Here is an 18,955-nt window from a genome sequence, read left to right as displayed (position 1 = left end):
TAGAAAGAACGCAGACAGTTTGTGATTCTTGATTGCAGGTGGCAGGAAGAAAATATTTAATTCATTTTCCAGTGTGAGCCATTGTGAACTTGAAAGGGACATTGTCCACTAATCTGACTTTCCCACAAAGTGTTGCACAACCTATCAAGGAGAGTGTCTTTTTGGTGTGGTGTACGCCAAGCTCCAGAAAGGAAAATGCTGCTGAGGTGGTGCCAGCTGGCTCCAAGCCCAAATTCCATTTCCAAAGCCAAGGTAATGGCATCAGCAGGGTTGGCATGAAAGTGGAAGCAAAACAACATCAGCATTTTGGCTGCTCGTTGGGAGCAACTGTTGTGTGAGAGAGGAGAGAAGGAGGAGGGAGAAAAAGGGAATGCCCAACTAAAACGTGTTGGGGACAGAACGTCTTGTGACAGAAGATGTTGATTAAATGCACTGTTCCTTGAAAATCAGAGGTTCTGGGGAGCATTCAGCTTCGGTGGAGGTATTGAAGCACAAATACTCTAAATCCTTAATTGTTATGAGTAGCAAAATGTAAATATTGACAGTATTGAAACATCATATTTTGAAAGTAGTTCCATTTCATTTTTTTTACGACGTGGTAAAATATTAACTCTGAGGTATATGTATTGCATTCATATGTACTGTACAATTAAATCAATATTAAATACAATAAAAATATAATTGTTGTTATGTAAATAAAAATCTTTCCATTCTACCAAACAGGCTGTCATTCTTCAGGATTATCAGTTTGGGGTAGTTCTCAGTTTTTAGTTTCTTGTTCTGGTTCATTACAATTAGGAAGTTTATTTCTTCCGCTGTGGAAATTTATACAGAAACTGCTTTTAGACCAATTTTAGTCAAGGTGTGCTCCGAAATCATTTTGCCTGCACAGACAGTTTTATCTTACAGTACATCATAGAGAATTAGATAAGAGGACCCACAAAATGTGATGTATTTGAATTTAGCATCTGACCCAACTCTTTCTGCTGAGTAATGGGATGTACTAGCTGGGTACAGTCCCATCCTGATGTGTCTGAAGGATTTTCTAGTAAAGGAAGAAGTGTTCATCCTGCTAATGAAGCTGTGTCACAACCAGCTACATCCTTCTGTTTTGCAGATCTGTGTAATTGTTCAAGAGATTTTAAATCATCAGCTGCTGCTTTGGTGCCATGGCTTTCTGCTCTTAGAGTGTTCCCATAACTCACAACAAGAGAAATGTGATGAATTTTCGGAAGGTTATAAAGCCCCAAAGGCTTCACAGCCATCTGAAACAGGTTGCCCAGAGCAGTGTGGGTGTGCCATTTCAGAGGGGCCCAAGGCCAGGCTGGATGGAGCAGCCAGATGCAGTGGGGTGCAACCAGCCCAACAGCAGGGGTTGGGACTGGATGATCTTTTAGATACATAAACCATTCTGTGATTCTATGATCCTAGATGTGACTGGGTACGCCTTCCTTTGTGTAACTGGCACCATCCAGGAGTATTTTGCTTTATTTAGCTGTATTCTTTTCATGCCAAAAAACAAAGTCTAGGTACAGTCAGCACTGCTTGCACATTGCCTTCTCTTGGAGCAGTGGAAGACCAGCACAGACGCAACAAGGTGCATGTTTAGATCCGCTGCTCGCATCAGGCCCTCTGCCCTTGATCATTCCCAGCAGTAGCAAATGGGTTATCTCTCCTTGTGTGGTGTGCTGGGTAGAAGCCAGAAGGTTAATGCATGCTATAATGTCAGCCCTGGCATCGCACTGCCATGGAGACACTGAAACTGAGCATCAGTAGATACAGGTTTTATTCCTGGCCCGCTCATAGGCTCATTCTATTCTTCCTTTGGTTACATCATGTACCTCCTCCCAGAGAAAACCCAGCAGTGGGACTTTGTGCTTGGTTGGTAGGGGGACTGCAGAGCTTGCTGGCTGTGTGTCTGCAAAGGGCTGTCAGACATCTGTAGAAGTTCAAAGTGGCGCATTGTGCAATAACTGTCCTCTTTAATTTGCCCTGGTGAGCATTAATTAGTATAGAAAAATTGGCATTTTTCTTCTGCTGGAGACTGTGGAGTCAGGGCAATGGCTTGCGGCTGATCTTTACAAGACAGAGCTGTGGAACATTTTCCATTTGAGAAGCCTGTCTCACAGTCCAGCAGTGTTAATACAATTTTTTAGTGATTAAATGTTAAAAATAATATAGAACTTGTGCTTGTTGCCAGGCTGCATTGGAGGGAAGACCCTTGTGTCTCAGGGGTAAGGCATGGGCAGAAGTACTCGATAAGACAGCCCTAGAGACCACTACTGCTTTGTTTCATTTCTGAATGTCCAATAACCAGCACTTCAGAAATGGATGTAAGAGTGGCTCCTGTAGCAATGAGTGTCCCAGTTTAATCAAGTCTTGTGTGCGAGAGCTTTTGTGTTTATCTGTTTTGAACTTTCTAAATGAACCCAGTGGTGCTGTCCTGCTCTGCTTTGTCTGAGAATATGTGAACATGTACTCTTTGTAAATGGAGTGCTGGCAAGAACTCTGAACTGTTAAATGATAGTAAATACACCAAACGTATTAGAGATGGGGGCTTTGACACATTCCCAAGTGCTTCTGAAAGAATATGGTTGTGTTTAGATGTATTTCTATAGGTTGGTGAAATGATGTGGGCCACTCTGAATGTAATGCCTCCTATTTATTTCCATAGAAACTACAACAGATACAAAGAATGCAATAACACAAATTTATAGAGTACATTCTCAGCTACAAAACACTGTTTTTCAGCACAGTCATCACCATTAGCTCTTCATTTTCACCAGCAATGAACAAGAGCTGCGTGCTGTGCTCGTAGAAGTCTGCACCAGCAGAGGTGACCCACTGCCACTGTCACTACTGCTGAAAGGCACCACCCACCCCTCACTGTGCTACATCCACTGATTGGTCTCCATCACCATTCAGCAACCATCAGTGAATGCCAGTGGGTACCATTTTTTTCCACAGGGAGGAACTGAATTCCACCCATTTGCTTCATGAACACTTCCATGTGTTCCCCTCTGCTGACATCTGCCACACATCAACAAAATGTAATGGGATATTGGTGGGAAGGTTCAACCCCTACTGCCATGCCACCAGCATCTGCCTCTGACTTCATGGGCCAACATCATAAAAGAGGAGGCATTACTTTCAGAGCAGTCCTTGTAGAATGTTGAGTATAGAAGACATCACCATTGTTAGCTGTAAAACAGAAATGCAAAAGTAAAACATTATTCAATAGGATTCAGAAATGCTATGTAAATAGAGACCTAGTAATATGAATAGAGTAAATACATGATTTGAGAGGAAAAAGTAGCAAAATAAATGAAGCATCTCTTTCTTTAGTGATGTTATGGCTCAGTGTTAAGGTGAGCTCGCCTGGCTCCTGTTAACTGCACTTAGTGTATATGGAAAGTTAACTTGATGAGTGTGTTGTTTGGTCTGGAGTACTTATTAGCCACAAGAATAAATTTGAAGAATGGAACATGTTCTGAAACTTCTTAAGCTTTTGAATAGGAGAGTGTGAATCGAGGGCTAATGGGCATCTTTTAGATCACTGCATGAGGAAGGGAAGCAGTCAGAAAGAAAAGGAATATTTCAGAGCAGCTGAATATTCTTTTTTTTTTCTTTTCCAGCAGATGCTGGCAGTAGTTACTGCTGCAGCTGAACTCTTTTCAGGTAATAACGATGAGACACTTGCATGTCAAGAAGCAGTATTCAGTGAGAACCAAATGGATTGCATCCAGGAGCTCTGGAGAAATAAAAGATGAAGGTTCTAGTTTGCACTTAAGCAAGTATCCTCTGTGGGGTTTACTTGGCAACTCATTTTTAGCCCTTCAGTTAATATTCTAGAGTGTCATTTCTGAAAGTTATGCTGGTTTTATTATTTTGTTTGTTTTCATTTTTGGTGAACTCCTTGCAGACAAGGGGAGACAGGAGAGGGACAACAGCCCCCTTGATCTGTACTGCATGTCGTCTTGGGAATTACAAGCTCCTGGGCTGTATGGCAGTACCTGGTAAATAAAAGTAGCTCTGTGGTCAGCAAAGCATTGATGTCTGCTTCAGAGGCAGTAGGTATTGGCAGATGCCCACTACAAGGCAGAATAGTTTTGTCAGCTGTCAGGGAAAGGGGATGGTGGGTTTCAGGGCTGCTGCCTTGCTTTATAATGTAAATCCCTATGTCTGTTATTTCTATTCCTAATTAGTTGTATCAGGCTGGGTTTGTTGCTTTTGTTTGATGCTGTGTTTTAGTTGCAACTGACCCATTTTATTTATTTATTTATTTATTTATTTATTTATTTATTTATTTAATGGAGAAAAATGTAAAACCAACTCTTGGAGACAGCCTTTATTGGCTGTCTGTACAATTCCTGGTTACCCCAACCCATGTCAAGAGATTGTGGCCAGACGATATTTATTTTGTCACATGAGCTCCAGTGTTAATCCTGCTCATGTGTCCCATAACAGCTTCCCTGACTGCCTGGAGGTGAGCAGGGAGGAGGGATGGACTCTTCTGCTCCCTTTTTCCTCTAATCTTTTCTCGGTCCATGCAGGTCTGTTCTCACTGTTTGTAAAATAGAGCTTGGTGGTATGTTTCTGCTCAGTTACATATTTTTTAGGATCACATGCATGTTGAGGCCCTGGGTCAAGAAAGAGCTCATGCACGAGGACTTATTTTCTGTCTGTTTTTTCCTTTTGATGTCAGTGCTTTCAGCGTTCTTAGACCTGAAGAATGTGGGATTTAGGATGAGGAAGCTCCAGCCCTTGAACCTTAGAGGCAAAGAGGAAATAACTGCCTGTAATGAGTGGATCCCTGCTCTGTTCACCCTATGATTGAGATGTGGTGTTTCTCACCTAGTATGTCACTAACATTTAAATCCACAGAGTGACGCAACCTCTTGCAATGTTCAGGCCTTAGAAGATACTATCAGGACAAATGGAGATCTTAAAGCTCAGGCCTCAACAGGCAGCTAGCAATCCTGATCATCTTTTAAAATGCAGTTAATTGTTTGCCTGCACACACACCCCGTTAATGAGTAAGTAGTCTCTAAAATTTCACCTTTTACAAATACTTGCAAATTGACCCTGAAACATCTCTCAACCCAATTAAAAATGACCTTGCATCTCTGATTCATGAGCCGTTCATAGCTGGGAGTGGATCCACTGACAGATTTAGGCATAAAAATGTCAAGTCTTCAAGAAGTAACCCAGAAATATTACAAACTGTCACAAGAAATATTACTGGCTCTGTTTCTTTCCCTTGATATTTCTACTCTGTTCTTGTTAACCTCACTGGATCTGTTGTGAGGATCTTACTCCCAGTGAGGTCCCAGAAAGCTGCAGTGAGCGGGATGAGCCCTGCACTTCCTGGGAGCCAGTGGCACAGCCCGGCATCTGGACCAGCAGTCTGCCTTGTGTATGGAGCTGAGCTGCTGTATAGGTCAGGACATGTTTGGCCAGGCCTATGACTGTCTTCTGGACATTCACCAGCCCTGTCTCCATCTATCCCTGTGTTACCACATTCCTTTCTCTCTTTTATGCTAGGTCTTCTTGTCTGTCTGTCTGTCTTTCCCTTTCTTCCTCACCTCAGAATCCCCATCTCTGTCTATTCCAGACTCCACTACAGCGTGTAAGTTATTCACAAATATGAATGATTCTATCCTGCTAATCCACTCTCAGAGAGAGGAGAGGTTTTCCTCTGCTTTATTTCTCTTCATTTCCACTTTTCTCCATGCTTCCTTCCCTACTTTCTTCAATCCAGTTCCCCTTTTTCCTCTCTTACATGATGTGAGCCTGACACTCTGTTAAATCTAAAGGCTTTTACTTGCTAATGGGAGAACCGTTCTTTTCTGTCCTTTACTCTTTGGCAGCCACTGAGCTTTACTACTTCCTGCAAAGTCTGGTAAGTCTTGAAACTCCTTTGGCAAGGACCCGAGCAGCTCAGAACTCCAGCCCATATCATGTGTTTGCGTGAACAGTTACGGGTCCTCTTTTGATCCTAACACCTACACGCTTTCCTGTAAGCCTTGCAGAAGTTGTGCTAAACATCTAGCTACAAAGCAAATTTTATGAGCCATATTACAGGCATGAAGCAGCTTTTATTAGGGAGGAATGTGTCAGGAGAAACTCTGCAGGTAAGATTTCCCAGCTGTCTGATGTCACTGCAGGAATGCATGCTGCATCCCATTATCAACGGATATAAGGTGTAATTCTCACCGCCCAGGCTAGCTCTGGTCATCGGCTTATTGGGAAGATGTGTAAACCATGGCCACCTATCCTCAGCATCACAAGTTCTTGATTTTGTCATTGCTTCCTCTGCAGAAGGGCACTGACTTGTCTTGTTTCCATCAAAGCTTTTCAGCATTTTGTCTATGGAGAGCTGTTTCATGAGGGGACACATAATAAAACACACTGTAAGCAGTCCTAGTGATAGGACTTCTTTGGCACAGATTTTCCAAAGGCTTCCTGTGGTGCCAAACAACAGAAAGCCTGGAGAAGACATCTGCAGGCTGGGGCATGGGGCAGAGACACTGCATGAGAGCAGGGCATTCCAGGCCTGTCTGCTGAATGGATGTAGGAAGCAGGCAAGTTTTATTGTGTTATTTTACAGCACAGTCCATATAGAGGGTAAGTTTGATGGATAAGAATTAGTCTGGTGTTCAGAAGGTTTGGGCTCTGATTCTGAGGCTGACAGTAAACTGCTGCATGAGATTGGCTTTATCTTCCATGCTGTGTTTTGGCTTGCTCAAGAAATCTTCAAGGCATCTGTGGTTTCTAAGTATTTGTCTCTGCCTTGAGATCTTGTCTGAGGGCTTCAGACTGCAGTTATGTACTGACCAGACCTCTGCAGCAAGATGACTGTGTGATTCTAAAAAAAAAATGAGAGCTAATGCTAGGAAGTTGGGTGCTCAGTCTGACTTGCAAGCCTTTTTTCTTCTGTTCTCAATTTCTTTGGATAGTTTTATGGCACATTGGTAGCCAGCAGGATTGTTTGAAGGAGGAGAAACCTGCTTCATCTTCGTGCATCTTATGTCCCTTCATCTTTTGGAAACTGGACAGGTTCCACAGCTCTTGATGTCCTCTCCAAGCAGGAAACCTGAGATGATTGAAGTGGGCAGTGTCTTCTCCAGAAACACCGAGCCAGGTGGGCAGTAGGTGATCATTGCTGTCTGTGTTTCGTGATAATAAAGTCTCCAAAGACAGGAAGTGTGGGGGGGGGAAGCAGCTCCGTTCCCTAACTGCTGTTGATTTCAAAAGGCAGCAAAATGTTTTGTTTGCTAGAAAAAAGAGAGAGGCCAGCTTTAACAGTGAAGGTGAAAATATGTTTCTGTGTTGATATTTCTTTATCTATATTTTTACTTTCCATGGACTTTTGGCTCACTTTATTTACATATATTATAACCTCCCTACTGAGTAAACAAGAGTTGCCCAGCTAAGCAAACAAGCCCGAGGGTGATGGGAGAGGGAGAGAGAAAGGAGAAGAATAGCGGGAGGGAGAGGAAAAGAGAGGTGGCAATAGGAAAAGGGTAAACAGACAAGCACTAATTAAGGCCTTCATCACAAGCAGGGAGATGTGCGAGGCTGACAGTCAGTCAAGCAGATAAGGGGAGATGAGTTAAAATCTAGCCGCAGGTTTTGAAGGCCCCGGGGCCCTGGCAGACAAGAGCACAGTGAACGAACAGGAAGCCACTGAAAGGTCATTTGCATGAAATGATGTTCAGGATCTTTGCTTTTGTTGTTGCCCTGATAGCTTTAACCCATTCCTGGCCCAGAAAGCATGCAGAGATCTGGCACTGGTAGGCAGGAGCTGTGCATGTCTTGAAGGCTTCTTTGGGCAGCCTCCAAGGGAGCAGTGCTTCGTGGAGGGACAGAGAACTTGCATTCCCCTCTGAAAGCAAGGGGAGCTGAAATTCCTTGGCAAGTGGTGTGGTCACACTCTAGCAGAGCAGAAAATGGAGAAATCATTAAAATGGAAGACTCTGAGCATGAAATGAGCCACCGGCTTGCCAAGTTGAGATGCAGCGTTCAGACACATTCAGGTATTCTAGACTTTGAAATTTGTTCCTCTTGCCAAATCTAAGGGCCTCCATTATGGAGCAATGTCAGAATCCATTGTCACATGCCCTCACTGCGGTGTCACAAACATGTTGTTACTATCAGCAGCACTGCACAGGTGGCTCCTTTCTGCCCCTTCAACGGGAATTGAAAACACATCCACATTTTTAGTGCTTATGAAAGAATGGGCAAATTGTAGTCACGGTCTCTTCTCCCTGAGCTACTTTAGGAAACAAGATCTTGCTCAGATCTCCAAGGGAATTCTGACACTATAATTATTATTATATGTTCTCAATGTGCTTAGGCATTGAAGGCAGACTGTAATTCTTAGTGACATGGCAAGAGGAATGGATGCAGAAGTGCTCACCATTTTGTAATAGTCAGACAGCCTAGCACACTTGGTTTTTTTTCCCCCTACTTCTTTTTAGACACTTGATAAGTCACAGTCGTTCCTCTTCTGCTTTTCCTTCTGAAACATAAAAATTGGTTTTGGCCAAGTCTAGTAGATTAAACAGGGTCTGGACTACCGGACTTCTGGGTTCTACTCCAAACCACTGCCACTTCATTACTGTTTGACCTTCTCCATCTCATGTCAGCTCATTGTGAGTAATGTACCTGTCTGCCACAGAAAGGCAGTAAGTTTTATTTGCCTCCAAGAAAGGGGATGACTGGAGTTATTAGATGTGATACTGGGTAAAAATGCTGTCGAAAGTAAAACAGTGGTCAACAGTGGAGTGGTACTGTAGAGTGGTCCTCCAGAGTTGATGGGCTCCAGAGCTGGGCACAGAGACTCCAGGATGAAGGCTGAATCAAGGCAGGAATCCTGTGACATCTGGAGAGACGTGGTCCTGGTATGATGTAGAATCTCACATGAAGAATCTCACTGAAAATTTTCAGTGGGGATATCTCCATTTAAATCATTTCAAGGAAACAGCTCCCTTTCAAATCGGTATCAGTGCTGAAATATTTGAACCCTAGGGCCATCTTACACTGAGACTGAACAGACTTGGGCTGTTATGCTTGACAGACTCTTGTTTCCTTCTGCTGGAATCAATGCTGTCCAAACCAATGCATTCCCAATGTAGGCATAGAGACTGTAGCTCAAGCTCAACTACAGCAGATGTACGGTATTTGTTGAGTCCTGGCCTGAACCACTGATTGACACCTGGGAAAAGGACCTGGTTAGCCATAAGAGCACAGGTGAAGGCTGCACCTTCACTGGCTGCACCTCTTTTAGACCTCATTGAAGAGCTGACTGCCAGATCCTTCCCTAGACTGTGGTGATTGTATTATGAGCCTAGATTTTCAGAGACAGGGGAGCACTTTTCCTTTTGTAACATCTTCCTATTGTACTGGTCCCTGTGCCATTACACCTCTTGTATCACCATTCCATCCTGCTGATCTTTCTGACTGTTACAGCAGATACCTCATTTAGCACAGTGGCTAGCCACAGCTTTCCTAGAGGTGATGGTGCTCACTGGCACCTTGTGTAACTACTCTGTTTCTCTGATTTTAGGATACAAATCATGTTGATAATAGAGGAATTTTGTGTTTAAAAGAGAGACAACAAATAGTTCTTGAACTTCTGTTTCATGCTGCTTATAGTGAGCACTGCCTTCCAAATGCAGGCTAGTATTACCGCATTCTGAAATTCCATTTAGATAAATATTTTTAAAAGGTACTGTATGGAATCAATGGAGATGATAGCATCTAGGATTACAGGTAATTGTTCTGTGTTACAAATAAAGTACCATGACCATGAATGGCCATTTTTCTAAAGCAGGACCTAGGAGTACATGGAAGAGCAGCAGAATATAGAGAGTGTTTGGCTTACGCTGTAGTGCGCCTGCTCTCTGTAAGGCTGTAAAAGGCCACTGTCATCAAGTAATTTTTGTTTTACTTTGCTATGTGTAACAGCTTCTTTAAAAGCCTGGAAATAATTTTATTTGCCTTTTTTATTCTGGACAAACAGCAGTTTCTTTTTTTTGGCCCAGGATTCCATTGGTAAGACAAACACAAGCCCTGTTCAGTGTGTTTTTGCTTTAAATTCCTCATAATGTCGGTGCTAGCATCAGTCTAGGAAAAGGAGATTTTCTAAAAGTGTGATTAATCTGTTCAACATATGACCTTGAAAACTGAGCAAGTGGAAAGGAAATATTGATTATTAAAGGTGAGGTCTATGGTTTGGAAAGAAGCTTTATGTTGGTGTAGCAAGAGAGATCAGTGAATTCGTATGTTGAGAGAACTCATTTGTATGAAAGAGGAGCCCTTGTGCTCATTTAGTGAGGAAATGCATGTAGTTCCATTCTGTGTTTTATGAGAACATGCTGCTGTTGAAAGACACACCTGTAGAAGTCCTGCAGTGTAATATCCTATACTTACTCTATAGCTAGGGTCAAAATGCATTCTGGAATTGCAGACTTTCCTCCATGCCAATGGTACGGATGAGTAGGGCAGGGCTTGTTGCAATGATTTCTACAAAGCACTTGGAAATAGTGTTGTCCTGAATCTTTGCAGCCTCTGAATTCAGTTGTTTGATGAAAGAGTGAGCCCTGGGAGGAGTGCAGCCCAGTGCCTACCTTCATCTCCCCACAGGTGGTGATCTCTTCTCCACAAACCACAGCCCAGACATTTAGCCCAGCTCGCTGCATGGACTGCCAGGTAACTGTTGGTTCCATCTGAGTTTTAAGTCACAATAAGAGCAGAACCAGACAAAGTATCTGCCGGTAATGGTAACAGAAGTTGCAAAGATACAGGGATATTTTGCTGTCTTTGGACCTAAATGTGCTAAAACTCTTGATTCTAGGCCAAGGAGGAGAGGCAGACAGATGCTTGCTCTCTCCCAAGGGTAGGGCAGACCATGACTCTACTAAAGGACACTGAGAGATTTCAGTATCTGTGCACTTTTAAATTCCAGTTTTAGGACAGTGCCAGCCTCTGTTCTGCCAGCGTGGTGTGATACGTTCCCAGTAGTGCGGCACGGGGTCAGAGAGGTTTGCTTACTGCAGGGAGCAGCCTGTGATTTCCCAAGCAGGCGATATTTCTCTCTTTCTCCCTCTCTTTTTTTCCCTTTTCTGCCTGGGAACGATGCAGCATCACAGACCTTGTCACCCGGAGCTCAGAGGACAGCAACCATATGCCTTCCGACCTCCCCTTGCTTTTCTAGGAAAGATTCAGCCTGCTGGGCATTTTCTATCAGAATCGTTAAGAGACAGCGGCTGGGATGTGGCCCGGGCTGGCGTTCCTGGTGCTGTGCGTGGACGAGCAGAGGGGGAGGGCAGGAGGGGAGCGTGGCAGCGGGAGGAGGGTGAGGAGACTGGGCTGCCAAAGAGGAATGGGAGAGAGGCGAGATTGGCATCTTCATGTGCAGGAGGCTGGCCGGTGTCAGGACAGCTTGATGAGCCCGCAGGCTGCCATCTCTCGCAGTTGCTTTGATTGCAGTGATGGGCTTGTCTGGTGGCTTGGACACCAGCTTTCATTATCATGCTCTGCAACGTTTGCAGTGGTGGGGAAAGAAGAGAATGGAGGAGGTAAAGACACCCTGCAGTTACACACACATGCACATACACAAATCAGAGACAGGAAAGGGAGAGAAACAGCTTTGGCTCCAGGCTATTGATTTTGTTTCGTGACACTTGCTCATTTCCCACTTAGTGCTCTTCTCTGCTTTTCTACCTTCCCGGTATATGGCTACAGCAATTCTCAGTAAAAGAATAACGAACACAGAGTGGCAGGGCTTAGCAGCTGAGGGGTGACCCACCGATCTGGAGCCATCTTGTACAGCCCCTTGTGCCTGAAACAGCATCCAGGCCCTTTGACACATACCCACGCTCAGCAAGGACATGCGTGCTATCTCTGACAGATACACCCATGACTGTCTTGCATGTGCATCCTCTTCACTTGTCCTTACTTCTGCTTCTTACATGGTCTTCCAAATAGATTAACCTTTTCTTCATAGCCACACCAACTGTCCTGTCTTACTTTCAAGGAACTGGAATCTGGAATTTTTTTTTGTAATGTAACCAACTGTTGGACCCCAGGGAAAGGGAAGGGAATTGTTGGTGGGCAGGAATAAACCTTCTGCTAGAGCTTCTCCATTTCTCAGCTTGGAAGTTTTGTTCTTTTGTGAGAGTGAAAAGAAACTTAGAATCATAGAATCACAGCATCACCAAGGTTGGAAAAGACTTCCAAGATCATCTCGTCCAACTGTCCACCTACCACCAATATTTCCCACTAAACCATGTCTGGCAGTACAACACTGTCCAGGGACACTGACTTTGCCACCTCCCTGGCCAGCCCATCCCAGTGCCCAACCACTCTTTTGGAGAAGAAGTTATTCCTAATATCCACCCTGGTGCAACTTGAGGCCATTCCCTCTCATCACCAGTTACATAGGAGAAGAGGCTTACCCCACCTCACCACAACCTCCTTTCAGGAGCTGTAGAGAGGGATAAGGTCATCCCTGAGCCTCCTCTTCTCCAGACTGAACCATCCCAGTTCCCTTTCCCACTCCCCATAACACTTGCGCTCCAGACCCCTCACAGCTCCACTGCCCTAATGTGAACACGCTCCAGGGCCTCAGAGTCTTTCTTGAAGTGAAGGACCCAAAACAGAACACAGTACTAAAGGTGCAGCTTCACCAGGGCTGAGTACAGGGGGATAATCATAGAATCATAGAATGGCCTGGGTTGAAAAGGATCATAATGATTATCTGTTTTTAACCCCCTGCTCATGCTGGCAACACTATTTCTTATACAAGCCAGAAATTTTGAACTAACGTAACTTCTTGGTGGCTTTCTCTCTCTTTCTGACCTAAAAACACACACGGAGACACACGCGTGTACAAGCATATGTGTGTTCTCTGTCTCACCCGCATAGGTATGTATGCAGTTTTTCCTCTGCTTTGTATTAGGGGATGTTGGAATGCTGTGGCTGGCAGGAGCTGCTAACTGGATTAGCTGGTAAATCAATCTGGTGCTCCCAGTGGGAGGGATGGACAGGTTCAAGATGAATAACGGCTTGTCTGAAGCAGTAAAATGGATTATTTTATCAAAAAGAAGGGGGGAAAATATCATTTTTCTCCTTCTGGACTTATGCCTGAAAAGGGGGAAGTGGTTTCAGGAAAGTAAGGGAAGAGAGATGGTTTTGGAAGAGGCAGTGATTCTTATTGTGTTGCTAAATATCTGTCTTTTTTTCAGTAGATTTATCTGCATCTCGTCATCCTATTAAATTGTTCCTTTATTTCTTAAATCTTTGTAATGAATCTGAGAGTGCAAGAGACAATGCAGCTCCAAAGTGGGTTTCTTTGGTACACCGTGAGGGGATTCCCCACCTCCTTTAGTTGTGTGGGATATAAAAAGCTTCCAGAAATGCAACCTCGGTGCTGATGCTCAGGGCTTGGCCAGGGAGCAGGGCCGAAGCCATGGGGTTTCGTGGTGTGCTTGTCTCTCAGTCTGAGATTTGACATTGACTGATGGGCCGAAAACAGCCGCTTGTTTAATCAGAGCTGTGCTGAGATCAAATGGCTCCATCAGGGATTCAGCAGCGACTGAACTTCAGGTTCACCTGTGCAAGTGAAGCAAACCAGCAGAAACAAATGGAGGAGGAGCCTTTTCAGGAGAATTGACAGACCTGAGCAAAGCTGCATTTTTGGATGCATTTCTTAGCTAAGTGGCTGAGGAAATAAAAATAGCTCTTCTTCTTGCCCACCTCCTTTTGCATAGTGTTTTCTATACAAACTCAGGCAAAGTGGAATGGGAAGGGAAGAACTGCTGCCTTTTCTGGCAGCCTATCCACAGCCATGCCAGGCTTTTTGCAAGCTGAGAGCTTTTTATTTGTTTTTAATTAAACATTTTAATAGTGAACTCATCTTGTTTTAAAAGTATTTTCCCTGTGAACAGTGACAGATGAGCATCCTCAAGCCAAAATTTCATAGTATATTTCATATGTAGTGATTCTTAAACTTAAGTTTATGACTTCCAAGGGAGAGCCTTAGGATGAGCACACAGCATCAGGGTTGGAGTCCTAGTTCTGCCTCCATTTTCTATAGCCTTGGGCAGAGCACTTTTTTTGCCCAGGTATCTCAGTTCCGCCATCTCTAAAATGCAGAGTATAGTATTTACTTCAAGGAAAATGCTTAAAAATAGCACAGTTCAGCTCAATCTTGAGTGAAGTACCATGAACTGTTGTAACTTCAGTTTATCTTTCTTTGTTGTGAACTTTTTTGTCTCATTCTACTGTTACCCCTTCCAGAGGATTTTCTCCTGCAATCTTTGCTTTTCCAAGGCCTGTGGAAATTGCTAAACAAAAGAAAGAAAGAAAGAATATATTTGGAAAATACTGAGGAGTGGTTTCAGAATTAGGTAGCCAAGGATCCCAACTGACAGTGGCAGAACGGAATGGGATCAGAGACCTCAGGTGGAAAGCAGGAGCAGACCCAAACAATTTGTTCCTTGCTGAGTGCATTCATGATCCCTTTGGTGCAAATGCCAGTAGCTTCTGGCTGTTACAATGTGAGAGTGCCAGGTCCTTAGTGATCCCATTGCCCTCCTATTCCTCATAGCATTCTGCACCTAATGCGTAGCCTGCATATCTAATGCTGGCAGCTCTGGTGGCTTGGGGCAGTGGTGGTATTTCCCACTTCATCTTGTGTCCTATATTAAGCGCATGCAAGTCGCATAGAAAAGGCAGTTTTCTATGGTCTATATATTTTGTATGAATTCTCTGAGGTTTGAGTAAAATCCTGTGTAATAAGGAGATCCTAGCCAAATTGTCAGAGACATCATCTGAAAAGCACTGTATCACACACCCTTCTCTCATCTCATTTCTTATCTTCTCCCTACCTCGACACCCAGCTTGGGATGCACAGGGAGCACAAACCTGCTGCCCCCAGGAACTGCTTTTTGCTCTCACTGCACTAATGACACAGCCTTGTGCCCAGGAGGGAGCTGTCTCTGATGGAAAGCAGTGCAGTGTTCTGTGGTCAGGACAAGGCTCCTCCAGTGCCATGGTTCTATGGGAAGGTGTCAAAGCCAGGGTGACCCCTGCTTCCTTTGGTCCTGGGCTGAGAATGAGTTGTGCTCTGCCCAAATCATAGCTTGCAGAACATGGAGATTGCCCCAGGAGAGCTCGGGGCAGTGGTGTGTCTGTGTGCTCACGTGCAGCATTCAGCTTAAAAGGGGCTGTGTTCATTATAGATTCTCAGGACCCAAAGAAAATAATGTAATAATAACAATAGTATAAACAGCAATAAAACTCTAGTGCTGTTAAGCTGTGACCTCAAAAAAAATAGAGCAACCAAAGAGAAGTCATGGGTCTAAGCTCTCCCCCTCCTCCCCGCTTCCACCCACGTCTCTATGCTTATTTCTCTCTTTCTTATTTTTCTCTTTTTTTTTTTTTTCCGCTCTGGACATATCCTTGAATCCTGGCCATTCCCCCAGCTCATGGGATTCCCATTATACATGCTTGATATTTAACAGCTTTGGCGTCTTCCATAGCTGGGAGTGAAAAGAGAAAAAAACAGCTCAGAAACATAATGGAGCAAAATCTGCATACTGAGCCCTGGTTCCATGTCCCTTTACGCTGCGTCCTTAGGTCTTCAAAGCTACAAGCTGTGGCATCTACTCAGACTTCATCAGCCCATCCTGCCCTGATGCTGGCCTTAGAGACACTGCCAGCTCCAAGTTCCCTTCTGCAGCCACCTCATTAGACCAGGAGGATTTTGTGTTTCTTGTGGCCGCCCCATTCCTTTTCATGTTTGCTTTCTTGCAGTCAGCTTTCCTGCACACTGCTCACTAATGCTGCACAGGAGCAGGAGGGGGTTGTGTGGACAGCATTCATGTAATTTTTTCCACCTGGTAGATGACCAGGTAATCCTAACCCCTCTGTTTATAACTCACCATACACAGCTGTTTCAAAATTATCATTATGATCTTCATATGAAAGACAATATTATGCCATGAATGAGTGGAATAGCCCTCCAGAAGAACAAGGAAAACATTTTCCCTGAAATCCAGCCTCCCTATGTGCCAACCTATTTCTTTTGCCTGGAGGAATCCCCAGAGACCCCCATACTTCTGAGCATTTCTTGGTGAAGGCAGACCCATGAACAAAGCAATAGCCATCCCAACCCTTCTCTCCCACCCACTTCCTGACAATACTGTTTTTTCGTTTTGTTTTGTTTTGTGTGTGTGTTTTTGTTTTGTTTTGTTTTTAATCTTCCTGGTTTTCGTCTTTTATTCAGTAGTGAGTTTTTTGGCCATCAGAGGCTGAAGCACATTATTCACAGTGACCTGCCTGTTGTGACAGAACTGAAAACGTGTCTTTGGAGTATTTAGACAGTCCGTTTGTGTCACCTTCCTTTACAAGTCTGAACTTTGGAAGTGAAAGTCTGAGCACTGTGGTGTCACTTCATGTGAATCAGTGGTGACAATCAGACACCTCCAGAGGGCAGTTCATGTGACTAGTCTTGGAGGCTTGTTTTGCAGTGAGGCAAATGGCCCAATTGCAAACGCTAGAAATAAAATAAAGGGGAATGAGCTATGAAGTAGACCCCTCAGTTTTTGACATCTTAGTTAGATCTGACCCATCCTGTGCATCCTTAGATCCTGACCCATCCTTAGCAGCTTTGAAGGTCTTATTAGTAACTTCTCCTTATGGAGGCTGCTTTTGTCTTTCAGCTCTTCTTTATGGAGGAGTGGCTTGAAGAGTGAGGCCATCTCGGGAATGTTAAGGACATGGTGACTTTTTGAGGATTCAAGATAAACAAGTGGTTGCTGAGTTGTGTCTAATGAGGAGGTTGGCTGGAAAAAATAGGCGGTTCTGGGGAATTCCGCGTTGTCACGGTGAGAGGTTCCGCGTTGTCACGGTGACAGGTTTCATCCGGTGATAGGATACGCACGATGATAGATTACCCGCAGACTCGTATAACCAATCATACGCAGCCAAGGGTATTTGCTGGTGTATATATTGCTGCATTAACCCATTAAATTTGGACTTAGCTTTTAACTCGTATTGAGTCGTCACTGAGTTCCACAATCCTGCTTCTGCAAATGGCACCCAAACAGGGACTCGCCTATGTGCAGTAGTATTCCAACGCTGCACCTTGGGAAGTTGTCCGCGGGGGAAAGGATGTTGGCCAGGAAGCGCACCAAAGCCAGGGAGAGAATCGGCCAGGTAGTGCGTACCAAAGCCGAGTGGAGAAGATGACATGGAGCAGGAGGTAGCCCAGTCGCTATTATCTAGCTTCTTAGAGAAGCTGGGAATAAAGCTTCGTGCCAAAGCCCTGTCGACTTTGGTAGCGATGGGCCAGGCAAAAGTGCACTTTAATGACTTGTCTGCTGCCCTCTTTGAAGTCAAAGAGTGGCAGAATTATGGCGATATGATCTGGGATGCAGTAATGGACGGACAAAAATGGGCTAAGAAATTACAGGGTCTATGATGGGAAGTAATTAATTGTTTGAAGAAGTATCATATAGAACGCTCGACTGCCCAAAATGTATTGCAAGCCTTGCAGCTGGAGGAGCCTCCTAAGACCATGGAAGGCCTATTTGGGGTGAGTCCCAGGTCGTTGTTTGACCTTTCGCCGCCGTCCATGATTCCAGAGGTCCCGGTCTGCCATCCAGGCACCACTCAAGCGGCAGTGGGGGCGGCACCATCAGCTCCACTGCTGCCCTTGCCGGTGCCAAAGGTGGAGGACCTTCCCCCACCCCCAGTGGAGACAGAGGCTTACTGCCTATGGATACGGGGTCAAGTGACCATTCAGGATCCTGATACTGGAGAGTCTTTGGACACCTCATCATCCTCAAATGACAAAAAGCCATTACGAAACCGGAGGCAAAGGGTTAAGGAGTGGGGGGGAGTCTGTTTTCACCCGCCGGGGGGGGGGGAATGGTCAGCTATCATGAATGATGCAGTATTGGAAGGAGACTGGGAGGTGGTAGGGAAATTGTCTAGTGGAGCCTTCCCAGTAATACCGGTGGCAGAGGTGGTGCGGCGGAGTGGGGCGCCATGTTGCAGCAGCGGTAGTGGGGCCTGCAGAGCATGGAGGGCAGTGGCCGAGGGGATGAGATGGGCAAAATGGCAGCAGGAGGAGGTGGCTTGGCAAGGTACTACAGAGGGAAGGGCGATGGAGGCCGAGCTCCGAAACGCCAGAAGACGGAAAATGCAGAACCGCCACCTCATGAGACTGGAGATGGAAGCCAACCTGGTGGAGGCCCTGCAGGAGTTTGGTCCCATCAGTTACGTGGTTCAGGATGGATACGAAGCCTGCTTTTGGAAGGGCTGTGTTGGGTTCTAATTGCTGTTTTGATGCTTGTTGGCTTTAACATTGTTGTTAAATCAGTTACAAAAACTATGCACGAGTTTGCTCCTTCAGTATTTGTAGCGCAAAAAGAAAAAGGGGGAATTGTGGAGGGGTGGCTTGAAGAGCGAGGCCACTTTGGAAATGTTAGGGACATGGGGACTTTGTGAGGATTCAAGATAAACAAATGGTTGCTGAGTTGTGTCTAATGATGAGGTTGGCTGGAAAAAATAGGCAGTTCCGGGGAATTCCGCATTGTCACGGTGACAGGATTCATCCGGTGACAGGATACACACGGACTCATATAACCAATTGTATATGGCCAAGGGTACTTGTTGGCGTATATATTGCTGCATTAACCCATTAAATTTGGACTTAGCTGTTAACTCATATCGAGTCATCACTGAGTTCCACAATCCCTCTCCCGCACTTCTTTCCCTGTTCCCAGCTTATACAACTGAGATAATTATGGTGTTTACTTTTCAGTGCAAGAGCCGGAAGATTTTCATTAAAGATTTTCATTTAAAGCTCCTGAAAGCAGATACGATTATGACCCAGTATGTTGTTACTGAACGGGAACCATTGCTACTGGTTGTAAGT

General features: G+C 44.7%; 2 long non-coding RNA genes across 2 annotated transcripts in view; one reads left to right on the top strand and one right to left on the bottom strand.

Moving 5' to 3' along the window:
- Nucleotides 1–18,955, top strand: part of LOC149915496 (uncharacterized) — a 66,588-nt gene that overhangs the window by 32,319 nt on the left and 15,314 nt on the right. The gene's annotated exons all lie outside the window — the stretch shown is intronic.
- LOC116228304 (uncharacterized) lies at nt 6,079–10,721 on the bottom strand. The gene is made up of 2 exons (XR_004166745.2): nt 10,635–10,721; nt 6,079–7,277 (listed from the first exon to the last, which is right to left on the bottom strand). It is a non-coding gene; the product is annotated as an uncharacterized LOC116228304 (long non-coding RNA).

The sequence above is a fragment of the Phasianus colchicus genome, chromosome 18 (assembly GCF_987193195.1).
Source record: "Phasianus colchicus chromosome 18, bPhaCol1.hap1.1, whole genome shotgun sequence".
NCBI lineage: Eukaryota > Metazoa > Chordata > Aves > Galliformes > Phasianidae > Phasianus > Phasianus colchicus.
This window is presented reverse-complemented; position numbering and strand designations above follow the sequence as displayed.